The sequence below is a fragment of the Pelodiscus sinensis genome, chromosome 6 (assembly GCF_049634645.1).
Source record: "Pelodiscus sinensis isolate JC-2024 chromosome 6, ASM4963464v1, whole genome shotgun sequence".
NCBI lineage: Eukaryota > Metazoa > Chordata > Testudines > Trionychidae > Pelodiscus > Pelodiscus sinensis.
The window spans coordinates 92,023,761-92,044,274 of NC_134716.1; the positions used below are offsets into that span (position 1 = coordinate 92,023,761).

The 20,514-nt window shown below is 44.7% G+C and overlaps 1 long non-coding RNA gene across 2 annotated transcripts in view; it reads right to left on the bottom strand.

The window, feature by feature from the left end:
* The window catches only part of LOC112547652 (uncharacterized), a 106,838-nt gene that overhangs the window by 15,095 nt on the left and 71,229 nt on the right, over positions 1-20,514 (bottom strand). Inside the window, exon 3 of one of the 2 annotated variants that reach the window (XR_012904890.1) lies at positions 6,578-6,690. The exons of the other annotated variant lie outside the window; for it this stretch is intronic. This is a non-coding gene — a long non-coding RNA (uncharacterized LOC112547652). The remainder of the gene's footprint in view (positions 1-6,577; positions 6,691-20,514) is intronic. 2 annotated transcript variants of the gene reach the window in all.

Consider the following 20,514-nt stretch of genomic DNA (forward strand, 5'->3'; position numbering starts at 1 on the left):
TGGAGTAAGGCCAGCGGAAGGGTACTGTGCATGCAGCACCACTCCGAGGCCAGGGAGCCTGGGAGTTCTGGGCTATGAGAGGCACCTGCACCCAGTGGATGGACACTTCAACTCATGGGTACCCCTTGCTCTAGGTAAGCCCTTTGCCTAAGCCTGGGACCCATGAAGAAACTGGCCCTTTTTTGCCCCCTTTGCCCCCACCAGCACCCCCAAGGCAGACTCCATGCACCTCACCAGCAGTCCTGGGGGAGATCTATTCCCTTGACCCCCTACACAACCCTGGGGGAACTGGATCCAATAGCAGCATTCCTGGTCTAAGAAAGGAGGTGGATCTGGTTCATTTTGGTTTGGGGAAAGATGTGCTCTGATTTAGAGGGGGGGGGCCTGATCTTTTGGGGGCACAGCTGGTCCTGGTTTCTGAGTCACTCTGCTGGGGTGGGTGGGAGGACTAATAAGACTAGCATGAATAATAACACTGTAAATTAAATATGTGGAAGTATAATTTTTTTAAAATTGTTCAGATTTTTTTTAATAAATTTACTAAAATTTCATACAAAAAATTAATTCAAGCCCTAGTAATTCATGTAAGAAATGTGAAGGATGAAATAGCATGATGGTTCCCTTTTAAGAAAGCAACATGTGGCTCGTGTTTTGGCCAGATTTGGCTTTTGTTAGCTGTTTTTAACCCCTCCCCCCGTTTCCCTTATACAATTTCTCACCCGCAATGCAACACACCAGGACTCCCAGAATCCAGGTCACCTGCCTCATAGCACAGCACAGGTGGGGAATTACAGGCCCATGAGCTTAACTTCATTATGGGCAACTTAGGAGAAACTACGGTAAAGAACAAAATTATCTTGCATAGTTAAACCAGATGTGTTGGAGAAGTGTCAACATGGCTTTTTCAAAAAGATGTCATGTTTTCCTAAAATCTAGGAGACTTCTTTTAGGATGCCACCAAGTATGTGGACATGGGTGATCCAGTGGATAGTATGTTTGGATTTTCAGAAAGCCTGTGAAACTCCCACACCAAATGTTCTTAAGCATACTTAATAGTAATGAGATAAAAGGGAAGGTACTCTCAAGGATCAGTAGTTGGTTTAAAGTTAGGAAATAAAGGTCAGGAATGAATGATCCATTTTCACAAACAGTGAACAGTATAAACAGTGGGATCTCTCACATGTTTACACTATTCAACATATTCATAAAATTACCTGAAAAGGGGACTGAACTCTGAAGTAGCAAAGTTTGCAGCTGTTACAAAATTATTGAATAGAGTTAAAGGGTAAGCTCACAAAACCGAGTGAGTAGACAACAAAATGATAAATAAAAGCCCACCTTCAAAATAATATACATTTGGGGGAAAAAAACAACTAATGGGAGGTTCTAGCAGTAGCCACACAAGAAAAAGATATTGGAATCACTATGGATAGTTCTCTGAAAACTTCAGCTAATTGCACAGCAACTGTCAAAAAAAATGATAAACAGTGTGGAATGGCTTTCATTTTGGGAGAAGCTAAAAAGATTATGGTTGCCCATTTTAGAAAAAAGACAACCAAGGGGAGATGCAACAGAGGTCTATAAAATCATGAATGGAATAGAAATAGAAAAAGTGTTATTTTCTCTTTCCTATAAAACAAAAACTAGTGGTCATGCAATGAAATTAATAGGCAGAAGGTTTAATACAAACAAGGGGAAGTATCCCCCCGCCCCCCCCCCCCGCCACACAATTGATCTGCAGTAGAATTGTCATGGGATGTTGTGATAGCCAGAAGTATAATGGCTTCAAAAACGAGGTAGATAACTTCATGAAGGATAGCTTCATTAAGACTGTTAGCCAAAATGGTCAGGGATGCAACCCCATTTTGGGGGCAACCCTAAACCTCTGCCTGCCACAAGCTGGGAGGCAAAGGCAAGGGTGGATCATTCCAACTGCTCTGAATCTCTGGTACTGGCCCCAGTCTGATACAGGATACTGGGCTAGATGGACCATTGGTCTGAAGGTGTGTTTACACTGCACAGTAACTCAAGGTAAGGTACGCAATTTGAGCTACACAAATTGTGTAACTTATTTCAAGTTAATATCTAAATAGCTTATTTTATCTTTTGGCACTGTATATTTCCAGTATCCTTCAATAGCATTTCAGTGTAGATGTAACCTGACTCAGCAAAGTCGTATCCCCTGTCTCCATCCAGTTGTAGGAAGGAGGTCAAGTAGCTGGTCATATATGTGACTTCACCGAGGTGGTCTATGCTTGAAATATGTACTCTGTGTAAGCATAATAGGCCGTGACTCCTGCTGTGCCTCCTGCTCTACGGTGCCTCCTGCCGGTCACTTGGGGAATCAATTCTTCAGCCTCAAATTGCCTTCTCCTGGCCAGTGTCATACTCTCAGTTACTGTCTTCTGAGTTACTTCAGGCCTCATGTCCCTCCCATCCCACAATGCTATTCCCTTGTGGTACTGCTCTGTAGCAGTTCCCCTCCACTCTGAGTCCTCTTTCCAGGGAACCCCAAACCCTATACATCCCCTGCTTCAGTGATCCATTGCCAGTCATAATATAGCCCAGGGCTACTCAACACGTGGCCCATGGACTGCAAGTGGCCAGCAGCCTGTTTGGTGCAGTTTGGGTTTACATGGGGCTCAAATGGCCCTCTGGTGGGATCCTTTGAACATGGCCTCCACTGGGAACACATTCTGCAATGGCAAGGCACCTTCCAGGCGGGGTGAGCATTGAAAGATGGAAGCGGAGGGGCTAGCTGGAACAGATGGGTACAGGGTGTTGGCGTTTCTAGCCTCCAAGGAGGAGGTGCCAGGAGCGCCAAGGCATTGTGTGAAAGAAGCTATTTGCATATATTTGCATATATATTTGCATGTATATGCAACCATCCTTAAGTTGAAGCTCACAGCACGTGCTGAGAGTATCATTGTGGCCCCCGGGGCTTTCAAAGTTGAGTAGCCCTGATCTAGCCCCTGCCTCAGGAGCAAACTGCTGTTTGAAATGGCCACTCTTCACTGGGAAGAGGGTAGACCTGCTGCCTCATGCCTCCCAGCAACCCTAGAACTCCCAGGCCTGAGAGTTTGCCTGGCCAGAGCTCCCCAGCTCTGCCTGCCCTTTCTCAGGTCTATTGTCTCAGGAAGCCTTTGTAGTTTCCCTGGCAGCCAGGTCCCTCCTGCTCCACAGCTGGAGAGTGTGCTCTCCTCCACTCCACGAGCCTTATTTGTACCTATCCATGCCGGGCCTTAATTGACTGCTACCTGCCACAGCTGCACAACCCACAGTCTCAGCCTTCTCCCACGGCTGGGTTTAACTCTTGTTAGGCCATAGGACAGCCACCCTGTCACAGTAAGTAATAAACTATTTCAGTACCACCCTCAAAGAGTAGATACTCCTCTGTGCTACTTTACAAATCTGAGGTATAGGGAACTGCCTCATGGCGCCTTGACCTCTGGTGGGACTCCTCTCTGCAACGTGATTTTGAAGAGCCTAATGTGGGGTGGAGGGGCACTGTTAGTTTGGCCTAGGGTCTCTTGTGTAGACTTGGACTTTTGGTGCCATGTAGTTTGTCTTTCTTGTGATAGCCCCTCATCTGACATCTTTATAAGGGGCAAGTACTGACCCAAATATCGGAAGTAATTTGCCTTTATTCCTCTAACAACACTGTGCAGTTGCAGCTCCCCAGAATCTAGCCACATTTACATATTACTGTTATATTTACAATCAGCCACAAGAGGCAGCTTTTTAGTAAATGGTTACTATTAAAATGTAGCTTTTTGAGATTTTTTCTCAATTAATGTTTTTAAGTTTTGAAAGAGCCAATTTTCAAAATATATCATTCTGAAATGTTCTATGGGACAGTTCCTCAGGATGAAATTCCTAAGAGTCCCACTAGGATAGCCAGGACTCACACCTTCAGTTATCTGTGCTAAATCAGGCAAAGCAAAGACTTGAACCGCCTACATTACAAGTGAATGATTTAGCCCTTAGCTTTAGATTCAGTTTTTCTTCAGGCCTGTAACTATATTTATACAATGTGGAACAGCTCCAAGGGGTGAGAAAGAAAACCAGACTATATAGCCCACTGGTTAGGACACTGACCAAGATGTAGGCCCCTATTCCAAATCAGAAACAGGGGCATCTTAAACCTGGGCCTCCCACATCACAGGAGAGTGGCTTAACCATTGGGTTGTTTAAAATTGGGTGACACCCATAATAAACTTTGTTAAGGAACTCTTGAAATTGGGTTTCTTATTTCTGGTTGACTTTGCCAGTAGTTGTCTATAGACCATGAGATGCTGGTGTGAACTAAACCGAGAAATTCAGGGTTATAAATTCCCCTTCCTAGTTTTAAATTACTTTTGGGGATTGCTGAGCAAGGAAACTCACTTATCCCCAAACTGACATTTCCTATATAAGGCAACTATGTCTGTGAAGAAGAAAAAGAAACTGATTAAGCTATACATAACTTGAACATCAACAAATTAACACGTTCTCTCTTTATTCACAGGCCATTTCCAGAATACAGTAAGCTTTTTCTTATTTGCCTTTTCCTTTTCGAATAGATGCTTATTAACCAAGGTTGGAATTTTCACAGAGGAAGTTAGAATCCCAACTCCCATCTCATTTCAATGAGTTTTGAGTTTCTGATTCTCCTAGACACCTTTGAAAACATCACATGTACAAAATATTAGAAGTGCTGAAAATTGTTTTGTTTAATTTATACAAAGATGTGAGATATAATTCTTCCAATAAGCTATAACCTGCCATTTACTTCTTTGTGGGCAGTTGCATTTAGTATTGTTAATATAATACTGTAGTGCTGAAATTGTTTTTATACAGTATAGAACCTCTTGCTCAGGTAACTTTGATATGATTCTTGGGATTAACAAGGTATATTTCAGGTATACTCATTAAACTCTTACCAGTGCACTTTTATGATGTATGAAACTGGACTTGTCTGTGTGCTGTGAAACAAGCATAGAACACAGTCAAGTGAGAGAAATCAAGCACAAAAGAAGTTTTCTGTTGTCAAAAGCACAGATAAAATAAGCTTTAATTTTCAAAAATAGATGGGAGTGTTAAAAGTACTGCAGCACTAGGTCCCCAAGTAGAAAATCACAATTTAGCTGAGACTTTTTTTAATGGAGTAGTTGAATTTTTTAGATTTAATAAAATCAATGACTCTTATTTCCAGCTCCTGAGATTTTACCTTTGATGAAAAATTCAGACCATAATCATAAAACAAAACAGCATCAAATCCAAGCCAGCCTATGCCTAGGCAGCAAACACTTACTGCCAACCAACTCTTTTCCTCTCCCCACCTTAATCCTTCCTAAATGTCTGCTTAAAATGATACATTTTTAATATGCCCTGAAGGTCAACAAATTCATTATTTTGGATCACAGCTGGGGAGAAAGCAAATTCTAGATTTAAGAGGCTCTTATAGAGAATGCTCTATTAGCAGCTCCCTCTGTTACATAAATGCCGCTTCAGTCTGAGTGTCTCCACTAGTCACAGGCTTGCACAGGAAAAAAGCTGTCTCTTAGGCTGTGTCTAAATTACACTCCTCTGTCGGCAGAGGGATGTAAATGAAGCACTTCGAAAGTACAAATGAAGCAGGGATTTAAATATCCCACGCTTGATTCGTATAATCCCATCATGGCGCTGTTTCGAACAAGTGCCTTTTAAAAACTGAAACCGCAGTTTAGATGAGGTTTTTTTTGACAACGGGGCATTTTTCAAAAGATCCTGTACTCCTCAGTGCCCCGTTGTTGAAAAAAATGTGTCTAAACCACAGTTTCAGCTGTTCGAAACAGCTCCATGACGTGATTATGCAAATCAAGCATGGGATATTTAAATCCCCTTTCATTTGTACTTTCGAAGTGCTTCATTTACATCCCTTTGCTGACAGCAGGATGTAGTTTAGACACAGCCTCAGGTAGGCAGATCCTAGGGGATGTTCGGGCCAAGTTATCCATAGAAACTTATACAAATGAAGCCTGCCACATACAACTTGGAATTAAGTCCTAGATATCATAAAATAGCAGAGGGGGGGTACTGCAATGTATTTACAAGCTGGAATCCAGTTTCTGAGCTATAGTGAACAACTATTACTTCAAATAGGTATAAGCCCTTCTCCCTTCTACAGTTCCCTTTTACAATGAATAACTAAGGGCTTGTCTCCAAGGGGACACTAAACCCCAATATCAACACCTTCATTCAGAATTAAAGTGGTCTTAATTCACTTCCCAAATGACTTAATTCACTACACTGCAATATAAGGCCAGGATATGTAGGACTCAGTGGAACTTGCCTTAGAAAGCCAAGAGCTTGAGAGTCTACACTCATTGGTGTGCCTACGTTAAGAATTTTCTAACTTGTGCTCCACCCTACCGTATAGAGACTGGAGTCAAACCAACCATATCCAAGACTTCCAAGTGACGTCCCAAAGTGTGTTTGCTTTGCCCTTTGACCATGGATCACAGTGGGACAACTCGACTGTCCATGCTGCATGTTACAGGAAGTTTGAACACCCCACCAACATAGCCTGCTGATCAGACTGTGTACTCCCATCTACCTGAGCCAGCAACGTGGAAGAGGTGCCTTTTGAAGAACTTTTCAGGTTAGTGCTTTCATTCCTGTGTCAGCAAGTGGATATTTCAACAGCATTTTCTGATCCCAGCCAGGCACCTAGTTAATTATAGAACAGGAGGAAGCGGATGTCAGATGTGGCAGACTTGCCTTCTGATGCTGCTCATGACATTCAGTACAGCTACAGATGCCCCCAACACAGACAGGAATTTCTGAAGCAGTACCACAAGCACACACTGACGTGACCACATTATCATGCATACCTGGAATGACCAGCAGTGGATCCAGGACTTTTGTACGAAGAAAACCACATTTCTGGAGGTTTTTATGATCAACTTGAACTCACTCTCCATCCTACCTTTTCTATAGGACTGATCCTGTAAGGTACAGAGTAACTCCTGCCAGGGCCAGCTCTAGGGTTTTTTACCGCCCCAAGCAAAAAAAATTTTGTCCACCCCTCCCCCCTTGTCCCACTGCTGCAGGACAGGCACTGAGGAGGAAAGTGCCTCTTTCATTTTGCAGCTCTTTGACTCCCACCATGCTCTCCAGCCAAACCCAGCCCATGTCCTGTCTCCCCTCCACACACATCCCCGTCCAGACACATCCCGACCCCACCCCGCCACTCACCGAACCCAGTTTCCACCTTCTCTCCCCTCCCAGGCAAACCTGACCCCTCAGTGACCAGACCCAGTCTGCCCTCCCTTCTGTCCCTCACCTAACCCACCCTGAGCCCTCTCTTCCCTCCCAGCCAAACCTGATCCCCCCCCTCCGACTGGACCCAGTCCGCTCCCCTCTCCCACCTACCTCAACTGACTGAACTCCATCTCCTTTCCCTCTCCCCGCCAAACCCTCATGTCCCTTCCCCACAGCATACGCAGAAACATCGGAGTGCCCTGGGTGAGGGGTGAAAGATGTACATGTCCCCCTGGGGATGCGCGCAGACACAGCCGGGAAACATAATGGGCAAGGCCAGGGACACCTCTCTCCCTCCCCCCCAAAATCTCTGAGCTGGGGCAGGTAAGGCCCCATCCAGTGACTCCTCAGCACCAGACCAACCAGATCGGGCTGCAAAGTAGCTCTCCCCTCCCCCGAGCCTAGGCGCCTCTTGCTTGAATCATCCTGGCCTGGGCAGGGCCTTCCTTCTGCCCCCCCTCCCCCCCCCCACACACACACACTCCTGCAAACTCCTTGGCTAAGGGCGCTCACTCCGGCCGGAGGGGTCACTAGTAAGCGCAAGGCAGGTGGAGAGATGACTACAGGCACCTGGTTCACAGCGTGATCCCTGGCTGCAGTGACCCGGGCTGCCCCTTGCCCAGCCCCAGATCGCTCTGTGCAGCCTGCCCCGCACAGCCCGGGGAGAGCGGCTCGCCCACCAGGGCCTTAGAGCTCCGGCGCTGCTGCTGTTCTCAAAGCCCATGGTGCGCCCCCCTGCACGTCGGGCTGCACTGGCTGGTGCCAGTCAGAGGAGCGTGCACTATCCCCAGGTACCGGAGTCTGCTTCATGGATGGGAGGCTCCTTCGGGCGTTTCCCGCTCCGCAGCCGCTGGGAAGGTGACTGGAGCGGCATGTGGCCGGCGCTCTTGCCGGATCAGCCCTGCCCTGCCCCACTGCAATGCCCTCACACACTAACTAGGGGGCGCACTTTTCTCCCTGGTGCCGAGGGAAGGCAGCGAGGCAGCCCCAAACCTGGAAATGTGATGTCATGGCTCCTCAGCCAATCACGGTGGGTCTGCGAGCGCAACTTGCCCCATGCACCCCGCCTGCGGAGGGTGGATCACTGCTGGCCCATCGCGCGCTCCGAAGGGACGGCTGCATCGGTCAGTAAGGGTTAGGAGTTCAGGAGTTCTCCAACCAGCATCTCTCACGGGCAGCCAGAATGCCACCCCTGGCAATGTGCCGCCCCAAGGAGGTGCATGGTTTGCTGGTGCTTAGAGCTGGCCCTGACTCCTGCACAGTTGCAGAACAGTGGAAACATCTGCTGAATCCTTATGTTAATCGCTACTAATTATTCCATACTCACGTCATTAATATTTATGCTCTTTTGCATTATATTTAAAACAGCCTAATAATTGTACCACCAATGCACAATGTTAGCTCACCAGTCAGACCATGCCATATCAGAGTGGACTGCTGTCTACATCATAATGCATTAAATTCCTCGGCATTATTAGGCTCATCTCCATTTCAATGCATCTTAGATTTCTTCATTCTTCATTGCCTACTACAATTCCATCCATGATAAAGAAAATAAATTTCTTTCTACTTTGCTAAGTATTCCATTCCTTTGAATGAGATTGAGTTTTAGGATTCATTTGCACGATCGCTTATTAGTTTCCCCCTTTTAAATGCCATCTGCTACTGAAGCTTTCCTATTCATTTTTTCATAGCAGGTTTTCTTTTCTACTTCTACTACTTTTTGTAAAATATATTCATACCCATCAAAAATTCCCTTGCACATTATAACATATCTGTTTCCTTGCCATAGCTGAATCTTTATTCACATTATAAAATAAAGGCAACTTCAAATGCACCACGATATACAATATGATGAATATATGACACCAATTGCATCCACCAGGAGATATAATCTCAGTCTTGTTGCATACACAAAACTCCCATTAACTGCAGTGAAAGTTCTGCACAAAGGAAAAGATAGAATGTAGTCAAAAGAAGCCAGAAAATCAACTTACTTGTCTTCCACATTTTCCTTTATGCCTGTGTATAAGTTTTCCTTTTATATAGATGTTTCCTAGGCAGTTTGAAGTATTATAAACATAACGTATTGTATAATGCAGAAATTTTTATCACCACCTTTTGGTTCAAATGTAGAACTAATACTATTACTTATTCATTTGCCATTTCCCAAATATAAATAGGATAGAAGAACATAATTGTTATTCTACTGTTTTTGTTTTTTTTTTAAACTTATTTCATGTTGAAGCTTGGGACAAATCCTACATCTTTGCTCAGGGAAGAGACCCTGACTTTAATCTAAAAAGAGAATTCCAAGGGTGTGTCTAGACTACAGGGTTTTGTCGACAAAAATGGACTTTTGTTGACAAAACTATACCTGCGTTTACACTACCGCCAAGTTCTGTCGACATAATGTCGACAGAACTCAGCAGTTTTGTCGACGGTGGTAAACCTCATTCTATGAGGAATAACTCCTTTTGTCCACAGAATTCTGTCAACAGAAGGTGTTATTGCACCTACGCTGTCCTTTGCGTCTACACTCTCAAAGCCTCTGTTGACAAAAGCCTGTAGTCTAGACGTACCATAATATATAAATATTGTTATACTTAGGTGCAAAGTCTTAATGGGGTAAACACCATGGTCCTTAAAAGACAATTTTATTGGTTGAACACTGAGCAAAGAGTGTAGGATTTGACCTCTTGTAAAATGTGTTTTGTTTTGTGTTCTGTTTATTCTGTGCTTTGGTTAAATATATTAACTTTAAAGTTAGTCACCTGAAAACAAACTTACTGGGAAAATATTGTGGTTTGAATGCATTAGAAGATAACTCCCCTCACGCACAGAGGAGGTGAATAACTGCACCAGTTCAGTCCTAACACTTTAGAACCATGGTGTCCAACACACTAACCACTAGCCATGTGGCTATTTGCCCGGTTGTTCACCATAGCAGTAGCCACTATAGTTTTCACCTCTGTGAAGAAAAAGTAAAAATTAGACTTTAAAATTTGTCTTTTGAAGCAAACTACTTCTTTTGAGATTCTTTCTTCTCTTTTAACCCAGATTGTTCCTTACAGACAAATTACTTTTTAACTTGACTACATGACCAATTAGCAATTCAAATAATTCTTTAAAAATTAAAGACCCAATATGAAGAAAAGAGCACCATAGTTTCATAACTATAGACCTGAGGCATCCTCAGTCAGAAATGCAAAAAATGTTCATACTTTTCTAGAGGGTTTGTAACCCTGTTGATGAATGACCTTACCATCGTCTGCTCTTGATTAATATACCTATTACTCCTATTTCTCTTCATAGGAGCTGTAGGTCCTTTGTTTCCTCTGCTGTAGGTATCATGGCCTATTTTGTTACAAGTGGAATAAAGAGATAATGATAAACTTCATTTTTACATTAATAAGATTTGGACACAGTGATACAAAATAGGAAGGCTTGTAACAAGATCATTACTCACTGTCATGACAACTTTTTGTTGGTCATTCCAGAAATTAGCTCAGTCTTCAGTAGGGTGCCTCCTTCTGGGCCATGTCTTGCCTGTCATCATGCTATGCTCTCGCTCTGGACCTGCATCACTCCCAGGAGTGCAGCATCCTCTTTAGGACATTGCCTTTTGGCAGTGAGCACTACTCTAGTCTCTTGCTCCCCTTTCGGGTGTATCAGCAGTCCTCAGTCTCATCCTCTGCCACCATGGCCAACTGCAGCCTAGTCTAGCCCTTCACCTCAGGGGCAAGCAACCATCTATATAAGCCATACTCCAGTGGTGGCTACTTGCAGTGTAAAGAAGGGAGGGGGGACCCAGGCCCACCCATTACTCCAGGTCCCACCCCAGCGACCTTCTGGTGAAGCCTTGTTCTGCCCTCCTTCATTTCCCCCTCCTGGCTTTAATTTCCTAGGCCACTTCCCCTTGATCTTTGCACCCTCCTGGCCCTTGTATCAAGGCCTGCACCCTGATAGATATCAGGCTGAAGCCTCTTTACTGCTCCCCTGAGCCTGCCTAGCACTGCTTTCTCTAAGGTGCTTCCTCTTGTGAACCCTCCCTGATCAGGACTTAACTGCTTATATGGCAGCACTGCTCCTGCAAGCCATTTTCTCATCGGGTCATAATTCAAAATTGTCTGAACAAACTGGAGAAATAGGATGAAGTTTAATAAGGACAAATGCAAAGTGCTCCACTTAGGAAGGAACAATCTGTTTCACACATACAGAATGGGAAGCAACTGTCTAGGATGGAGTACGGCAGAAAGGGATCTAGGGATCATAGTGGACCACAAGCTAAATATGAGTTGACAGTGTGACACTGTTGCAAAAAACAGCAAATGTGATGCTGGGATGCATTAGCAGGAGTGTTGTGAGCAAGACACAAGGGCTGCATCTAGACTGGCAAGATTTTGCACAAAAGCAGACGTTTTTGCGCAAAATCTTGCCACCTATCTACAATGGACATGAGTATTTGCGCAAGAACACTGACTTTGTACTGTACAAAATCAGTGCTTCTTGTGTAAATACTGATGCTCTCGCTTAGGGGATAAGCCCTCTTGTACAAGTATTCTTGCGCAAGAGGGCCAACTTAGACAGCCAAGTTAATTTCTTGCGCAAGAAAGCCCGATGGCTAAAATGGCCATCGGAGCTTTCTTGCGCAAGAAAGCGTCTACACTGGCACGGATGCTTTTGCGTAAAAGCATCCATGCCAGTATAGACACTCTCTTGCACAAATACTTTTAACAGAAAAACTTTTCCGTTAAAAGTATTTGCACAAAATCTTGCCAGTCTAGATGCAGCCAAGAAGTCAATTGAAGTATTGTGTCCAGTTCTGGGCACCACATTTCAAGAAAGATGTGGAGAAATTGGAGAAGGTCCAGAGAACAGCAACAAAAATGATTAAAGGTTTAGAAAACATGAGCTATGAGGAAAGACTGAAAGAACTGGGCTTATTTAGTTTGGAAAGGAGAAGACTGAGAGGGGACACAATAGCAGTATTTAAGTATCTAGAAGGGTGTCACAAGGAAGAGGGAGAAAAATTGTTCTCCTTGGCCTCTGATGATAGTACAAGAAGCAATGGGCTTAAACTGCAGAAAGGGAGGTTTAGGTTAGACATTAGGAGAAACTTCCCGTCAAGTTTTACACAGTAGTTAAACACTGGAATATATTGCCTACGGAATTATGGAATCTCCATCTCTGGCGATATTTAAGAGCAGGTTAGATAGACATCTATCAGGAATGACGTAGACGGTGCTAGGTCCTGCCGTGAGGGCAGGGGACTGGACTCAATGACCTCGCAAGGTCCCTTCCAGTTCTAGTGTTCTATGATTGGATCCACATAAGCCTCTCTCTGATTGGTCAGAGTTCTGTATAGGCTCCCTCCAGCCTGCTTCAACCCCTTTTAGCAAATGTGGGGCAGCCACCCCACTATACTTGTATTGGCCTGTTATGGCAACCTCACAGAAACCTGGGGGATCCTGCTAATAAATTGCAGCAGATTTCAGCCATGCGGATCTTTAATATAGAGGTGTCAGGCCAATAGGGCTTTACAATGTAAACTGAGATCTGGAAACCTCAAAGATCACTCTGCTATATTAATATAAAAACAACTTCTGACTCTTAGCTAGTTGTCTATCTGTCCCTTGATTGAAAACATCCTGATATATCTTTAGACCTAGAGAGAAGACATTTGTCTTTGACATGTCGAATTGAATATATTCAGCTAATTTATAATTACTCGATGTTTCAATTGTTTTCTCTATCTTCATCGCAGCCTTTTATCCCTATGTAGATTTGAAATGTCAGCCTCATGTTGACCATGTCTAATGTAAGGGCACACTGAACCTAAAGAGGTACAGAACATATTCCTGGCTGCGCTAACCAACAGTTTTGGACAAGATACTTTAAGGATTTCTGTTAGAAAGTCAGCAATTCCCAAAACAGTTATTTCCTATTGTAAGTATGTGGGAAGAACCACAATGTCATAGATACAAAGAGTGCAGCAGCTGTAGGATAGTCTTGATTTGTTTGGGAAATGGGTTTGTTGTTGTTGTTATTTCTTAAACAGCAAAGACTGTAAGTCACAATCTTTAACATTGGTACAAGATCTCCTGACAAGAATATTATCATGATTCCAGTCTTCCTAAATGATTTGTATAGCTTCAGCAAGCCAGTATATTTTTCAGCTAATTACAGTGGCCTGCCACATACATCAAAACCTGTGAACATGTGCTGCTTTTATAGCACTGAAAGCCCACAAATACAACAGGAGACCATCCCTATGCCTGATATACGGACAGTTTTTTTTCCAGTAGAACTATTCTGGTTAAGAATGTATTTTTACCAAAATAATTCTGCTGGAACAACCCCAAGTATGGATTCACTTACACCAGTGTAATGGTGTGTTATAAAGGTACAAATTATTCCTCTTTCTGAAGAGGAATGGCTACGGTGATATAAAGCACTCTTAAACCAGTCTGACTGTCCCTGCTAAGAGCTATACCACTTTATCTATTATGATAAATGGACTATGTCTAGAAATGGAGTGAATAAATAGAATATTTAGATCCAACTTATGCTGCTGCTACATTGTCCCATATACAGACCAGATTTTCACCTGTATTCGAGCAGCATGCACCTATCCCACTTCTGAAATGTTTAGTTCTTGTTTTCCTCCTTTCCACGTCTTTGTTCTTTCTTTTTTTCCCCCACTCATTCTATTTTCCTTGTTAGTTGCTTCATTTTTATATTTAAAAGGACCGAATGATTTTCAGTATTAAATGTCTTATTTAAATCTACAGATTGAACCTCTCTGTTTTGGAACTCTCTGATCAGCAACATCTGTAGTCCAGCATAATTTTAGTTAGCTGACTATCTAGCTAAATCTCCCATAATCCCATAAAGTTTGTTTACAGCCACCAGTCCTGGTTCTCAGTATTCTGTGCTGTTCTTTATCTCTAATTTACCCCTTAATGTCTTCTAAGAGCTCAGTAAGCAGTGGAAGTGTTGGTAATGCTGCTAGATAACACTGACCTTCTGTGGTTTGGCAAATCCTCTGGTTTGGCACCGGTCAGGTCAGACTAGAGAGGTTCAACCTCTAATTGTTTCACTATCCTTCCTGTTACATCAAAGTGCACGAGTGCATTGCTAGCTTAGCTTTTCTTGTTTTGCTAACTGAATACAGTTGAAAAAGTGCATCTGAATTTATAAAGACTTCCAAAAGACCCTTCTCCCCCTTATCAGCTCCTGGCTCCCTTACTACCATCTGTAAACTTCTTTGGGGCTATATGAGTGGTCCACGCCCTGCCTTATTTGGTGTGGTTGGGAGCAGATTGAAGGCCTGTTCTCTTCTCACATGTTGATGGACTATATCCTACTGTTTCCCCTCCACCTTCCAAACCTTTCATCGTGCTACTCTCCCTTCCATTGTCTCTACCTCATTCCTCTACAGTGATCCCTGTTTGTTCTCTTCCTTTCATCTCATGGAACAGTTCTCCTTTCTCTTATCCCATAACCAGTGCCTCATTAATCTCTTGGGCTGTTGCCTGCTGTTCAGTTGTCTCCCTGCTTGTAGGCAGCAACTGCAGCTGCCACTAGGGACCACAGGCAAGAATTGAAACCAAAAATTCAAATTCTGGTCCCAACAGGCCAGGAAAGAGATGGGAAAATCTCTCTATCTAGAATGAAAAAATTGTGACTGTCCATCACAAAATGGGACTGTGGCAAGCATGCTTAATTCTGTTTCTTCTGGGTTTATTAGTGATGGTTCATGTTTATCACTTTTAGGGGACTCTGCTCCAGAAAGAAGAAAAAATGTGCAGTAGGTATTTTCCATTATCTTACAGTTGCTACAAGACACTTTATAGCATTAAAGATATTTATCACATATATTACCAGCAGCATTTGAAGCATAGCTATATAAATATTATATCTATTTATCTTAAAACATCCTTCATGTGTGTGACATCATTTTATGCAAACTGAATTTTTTCTGTGACACACTTATATTTACTGTACGAGTCCTGAATTTAGTCAACTTAATAATCAGAAAAGTTGCAGCACTCAGTCCTGTAGCATTAATATTGATATGAAAAGAAGTAATATTATTCTGCTTCATGCCTTGTTCTCAACAAATCAGTCTAGTATCTGTAAATGCCTTCTCTTATCTTGCTAATGTGGCATCTTTTAAATGGTAATGAATGATGTACACAATAGACAAACAAGCCTGACCAGGAGTCCTAAGAGCGTTGTGTCCAAAGCTCAAAATGAGGTGCTCAAGCTCAGTGGTTTGAGTATTGGCCTGCTAAACCCAAGGTTGTGAGTTCAATCCTTGTGGAGGCCATTTAGGAATTGGGGGCAAAAATTTATCAGGGGTGATACTTGGTCCTGCTGTGTAGGCAGGGGACTGGACTCGATGACCTTTCAAGGTCCCTTCCAGTTCTAGGAGATAGGCAATCTCCATTAATTATTATTATTATTATGAAGACAGTGTTCTCCCTATTAAAGAGAAAAAGGAGTACATCTAATAAATGTGATCAGAAGAAACATGGCATTTAAGATAAGTGCTATGAATTACAATATAATTTAGACCTCTATTCATACATATGGTCAATTGACTCCCTCGTTCTCCAAATTAATTTTAACTCCTTAGGTAACTCAGCTGGAGAATAACACACCTACAGAGACCTGCCAGATACTTTCGTAAAAGCCTCTTTCGAAGAAGAGCATCTAGACTACAATACGTGGATCGTAAAATTGATCCACTTTTTCGAAAAAGAGCGTTCTGACTGCTGGATGCTCTTTCGAAAGAAAAAGCCACCCAGAACTGCTTCTGCCAGGGTATGGGGGCAGCATTTCCTTCCAGGTGCTGCTGCCTGCGCTTTGCAGAGACACCCGTTGCTCTGCTCCTGCAGCTGCCTTTGCTGTCCCTCTAGGAGGTAAGCAAGGTATTGCAGTGCTTTTTGGGAGTGCTCAGCTTCCTGGGACACCCCAGCAGGTTTTTTGTTTGGAGGTTTTTCTGTTTTAGACCCCTTTTTTGGCATGGAGCCAGAGCTGCCCCTGGGCAGGAGATGGCCCCACGCCATCATTCTGCAAGTGTTGCTGCATCTGCATGACACAGATGAGGACTTAGAGAGTGGAGCTGCTGTCTCAGGCTAGCCGAGGGCTGTGCTTAAAGGGACCCGACCCCCACCCCGGACACACAGTTCTAAGGGGTGCCCCGCTTGCAAAGCAGTCCTGGCTTGGAGTGCCCTGAGTGCCCACACTGGACACATCACAGCACTCGGCCATCAGACCGGCTGCACTTGCCGCAGGCTGACATCTGGGGAGAGGGGGCAATTGGGGGGCTGCAGGAGAGCTTCCACCCCCAGAAGCCCGCAGAGCCAGCCCAGTCCTCCCCATCGGGTGCTCGTACCCCATTCCTCCCTCACCTCCTTCCACTTACCCTTCCCTAGCCCCCCTTCCTGATGTACAAAATAAAGAAAATGTGTGGTCAAAAATAGAATCTCTCTTTATTGAACAAAACTCGGGGAGACTGGGAAAAGGAGGTGGGAGAGGGGAAGAGAGAGGGTGGGAGAGGGAGGGCAACTACAATGATCAGAGGTTTAGAACAGGTCCCATATGAAGAGAGGCTAAAGAGACTGGGACTTTTCAGTTTAGAAAAGAGGAGACTGAGGGGGGATAGGATAGAGGTCTATAAAAGCACGAGTGGGGTGGAGAGGGTGCATAAAGAAAAGTTCTTCATTAGTTCCCATAATAGAAGGACTAGAGGACACCAAAGGAAAAGAATGGATAGCAAGCTTCAAACTAGTAACAGAAAGTTGTTCTTCACAAAGCAAAGAGTCAACCTGTGGAACTCCTTGCTGCAGGAGGCTGTGAAGGCTAGAACTAGAACAGAGTTTAAAGAGAAGTGAGATAAAGTGATGTAGGTTGGGTCCATGGAGTGGTATTAGCCAGGGGGTAGGAGTGGTGTCCCTGCCCAAAGTTTGTGGAAAGCTGGAGAGGGATGGCACGAGACAAATGGCTTGGTCACTGTCTTCGGTCCATCCCCTCCAGGGTCCCTAGGGTTGGCCGCTGTCGGTAGACAGGCTACTGGGCTAGATGGACCTTTGGTCTGACCCAGTACGGCCATTGTAAGCTCAGGGCTCAGGGTCGGGGGTCTCAGTGGACCCCCTTGATTTTCATGCAAACCTGCTCCTGGGTGGCCAGGCTGGCAGCTCTCCTGCCCTAGATGGCCACTTTCCTGTGGCTAGTGCGGAGGTCGTGGACAAGGTCCACGATGTCCGCACTAGACCAGGCGGGTGCCCGCCTCTTGCGGTCCCGGGCAAGCTCCCGGGAGCCGCCAGCCTGGTCCCGGGAAGAGGGGGAGGGCTGGGGGGCATCGGATGGCTGGCTCGATCCGTGCCACGTGCAGGGTCTGCTAGCTGGGTGCTGGCAGGCTTGCACCTGGCATGGGCACTGTAGCCAGCCCGTGCCCCTTTAAGGGGTCCGATGCCAGGAGGGGGACAATAGAGTTTCCCTGGTGTTGGCCAGAGTGGCCACCAGGGAAAGCTGGGGAGGGCTAGCCTCCCACTAGTTCGAATTAAGGGGCTACACACCCCTTAATTTGAACTAGTAAGTTCGAACTAGGCTTAGTCCTCGTGGAATGAGGTTTACCCAGTTTGAACTAAGTGCTCCGCTAGTTCGAATTAAGTTCGAACTAGCGGAGCGCTAGTGTAGCGCCTATCAAAGTTAATTCGAACTAACATCTGTTAGTTCGAATTAACTTTGTAGTGTAGACATACCCTCTGAAGGTAACACCATGTGTGACCTGGGCATCAGCCTGAGCGTCACAGGGGTCCCGAAGTGCCAATGGGACCTCACACTGACGACCCACCTGGGTGTGTTCCGGACATGGTTTATGCCACCACGTGGCGCACCCCCATGTGTCACACTGTACCGCTGAACATGTTGGCACATGCACAGCCAGCTGCATGATGTCCATGGTGAGCATAACAGGTTTCCCTTGTGCATCACCCACTGTGCACCCACCTCTCCCTCCCCCCACGTGTTACACGACCTCACTGCACTCACCTGCTGCTTCGTCTCTGGCATTAGATGACACCTGGGAGGCCTCTGGGGTCTGGGTGACTGGCTCCAGAGTGAGGGTCACCGTCTCCTCGCTGTCCTCCTCCTCCGGCACCATCTCCCCGTCTCCAGACTCCCTGGACTGCTCTGGGTCCTGCTCTGGTGTGTCCACCACAGGGTCCCCCAAGCCAGACTGGACGAGATGCAGTGGTGTGCGTGCTTCCCCACCACCAAGGATCTGGGACAGCTCTGAATAATAGGGGCAGGAGCAGGGGGCTGCCCCAGAACGGGAGCTCTCCTCCCTGGCCTTCACATAGCCTTGGTTCAGTTCCTTAACTTTAGAGTGCACCTGGTCCTGGGTGCAGGGGATGGTGCCCTCTCTGGGCCAGCGCCTCTCCCATGCGGCCAAAAATGTTCGCATTTCGCCACCTGGTGTTCAGGGCTTGTAAGGCCTCCTCCTCTGACCAGAGCTCAAGACGGCTCTTGAGCTCTGGCCCAGACCATGCCGGTGCCTGGCATTTGGAGCCCCTGGTTGGGTCCCCAGAAGATTCTCTGGAAGGGCCAGGAGGGTCTCGCGGCTGGGACATGGCTGCACTTGAACAGCTGTGTGCTCTGGCTGCTTTGCTGCCACAACTGGCTGTGAGGGTGACTGTCCCTTTAAAAAATGGCTGCAGACAGGGACCAGAGACATGCAAGGCATGCCCCAGATTGTCCACCAGGGCTTCTTCCTGGAGGCCATTATTTTCTAAAAAAGGGGCTCCCCGCATCCACACACACTTATTTTCGACAGATATCCGTCGAAAAAGGCGTTCTTCCTCGTGAAATGAGGAGTACTGCCGTCGAAAGAAAAGCCGCCTTCTTTCGATTTAATTTCGAAAGAACGCGGTTGTAGTCTAGATGCAGGTGACTTTTTTTGAAAAAAGGCTACTTTTTTCGAAAAAACCCTGCAGTCTAGACACAGACACAAAGATTAGAAGCATCACATGCATTATAGCTGTTAAAAACATTTTTCTTCAATTAAAAAAGAAAATAAAAAAGGCAATGTCTATGTACTGTAACAGGTCAGGCTCAGATTCCCTCTGCCGGTATCAACATCTTCAGAGAAAGAGTTTGAACATTTTTATCTTCCATTACAAGCAAGGCACAGCTAGACCTTCGCAGTTTGTGTCAGAAACATATGCTCCTATTGCACATATCAGTGAGCTTTCACTCACTGTTTCCTGTTTGGTGTGACCTTCACTCACCGCTGGCTAGACGTCAGCATTTGTTACCTCTGCAAAGAAAGTCTGACAGCAGGTTTTGGAACCATTACTGTGATTAATGAGACTGATAGTATACAATATATGTAATCGTTTCATAAGTCACAGGCTACTGCCCTTCTGCTGCAGACTTACAGATGACCAAAGAGAAAAGGCTTAGTAAATCCTTTTGAAATTTGTTGTGCATCCAGGCTATGCCTGTATGAGATTTCTAATTATTGAAATCCATAGATGTCTCTCCAGTGGCAGTAATGACAATTTCTCTTTCCTTCCCAACAGAAAATGAATACGAAAGTTGCAGATTTTCTTTGTTAGTTTTTCATTTATTTCAGGCACTTTCTTCTCAGCTTTATAACTCCTGAGGGAGTTCATGCAGCAAACAGTTTAAGAATCACTGTTCGTAAGTGGGAACATTCTGGTTAATTCCAGCTCCTTTTGTGCCTCAAGGCAAAGGCCTATTTTCTATTCACATCACTTCCACCAGTTGTGCAGATCTTATAGGAAGGTAGCAGAGGTTGAAAATGCATCACATGTAGCACTATTACCCGCTATAGTGCCCTACCATTACTTTTTGCTACCCTCCATACCACAAAGAATGAGACAAGATCAGAACAGAGGACCAATGATGAAAGGTTTTCTACTTGAACTTTAAGCCTACTCTTATGAAAATAGCAAATACAATTTATATAGGGAATACATCTAAGACCCGTACAAATGAAAATGTTCACGTAGATTCCATTACTCTTGCTATTCTGTTTGCTTATCCTCAGAATCCCTGCAATTTTTTCTATAATTTTGTATGAAGATAGCTGAAACATTTATTCAGAATTCTGCAATAAAATGTTCCAGATAAATTCTTCAGTAACTCTTACGTCCAGAGAAAAGTTATTGCAGATTTTCAGTGGTGCATCTG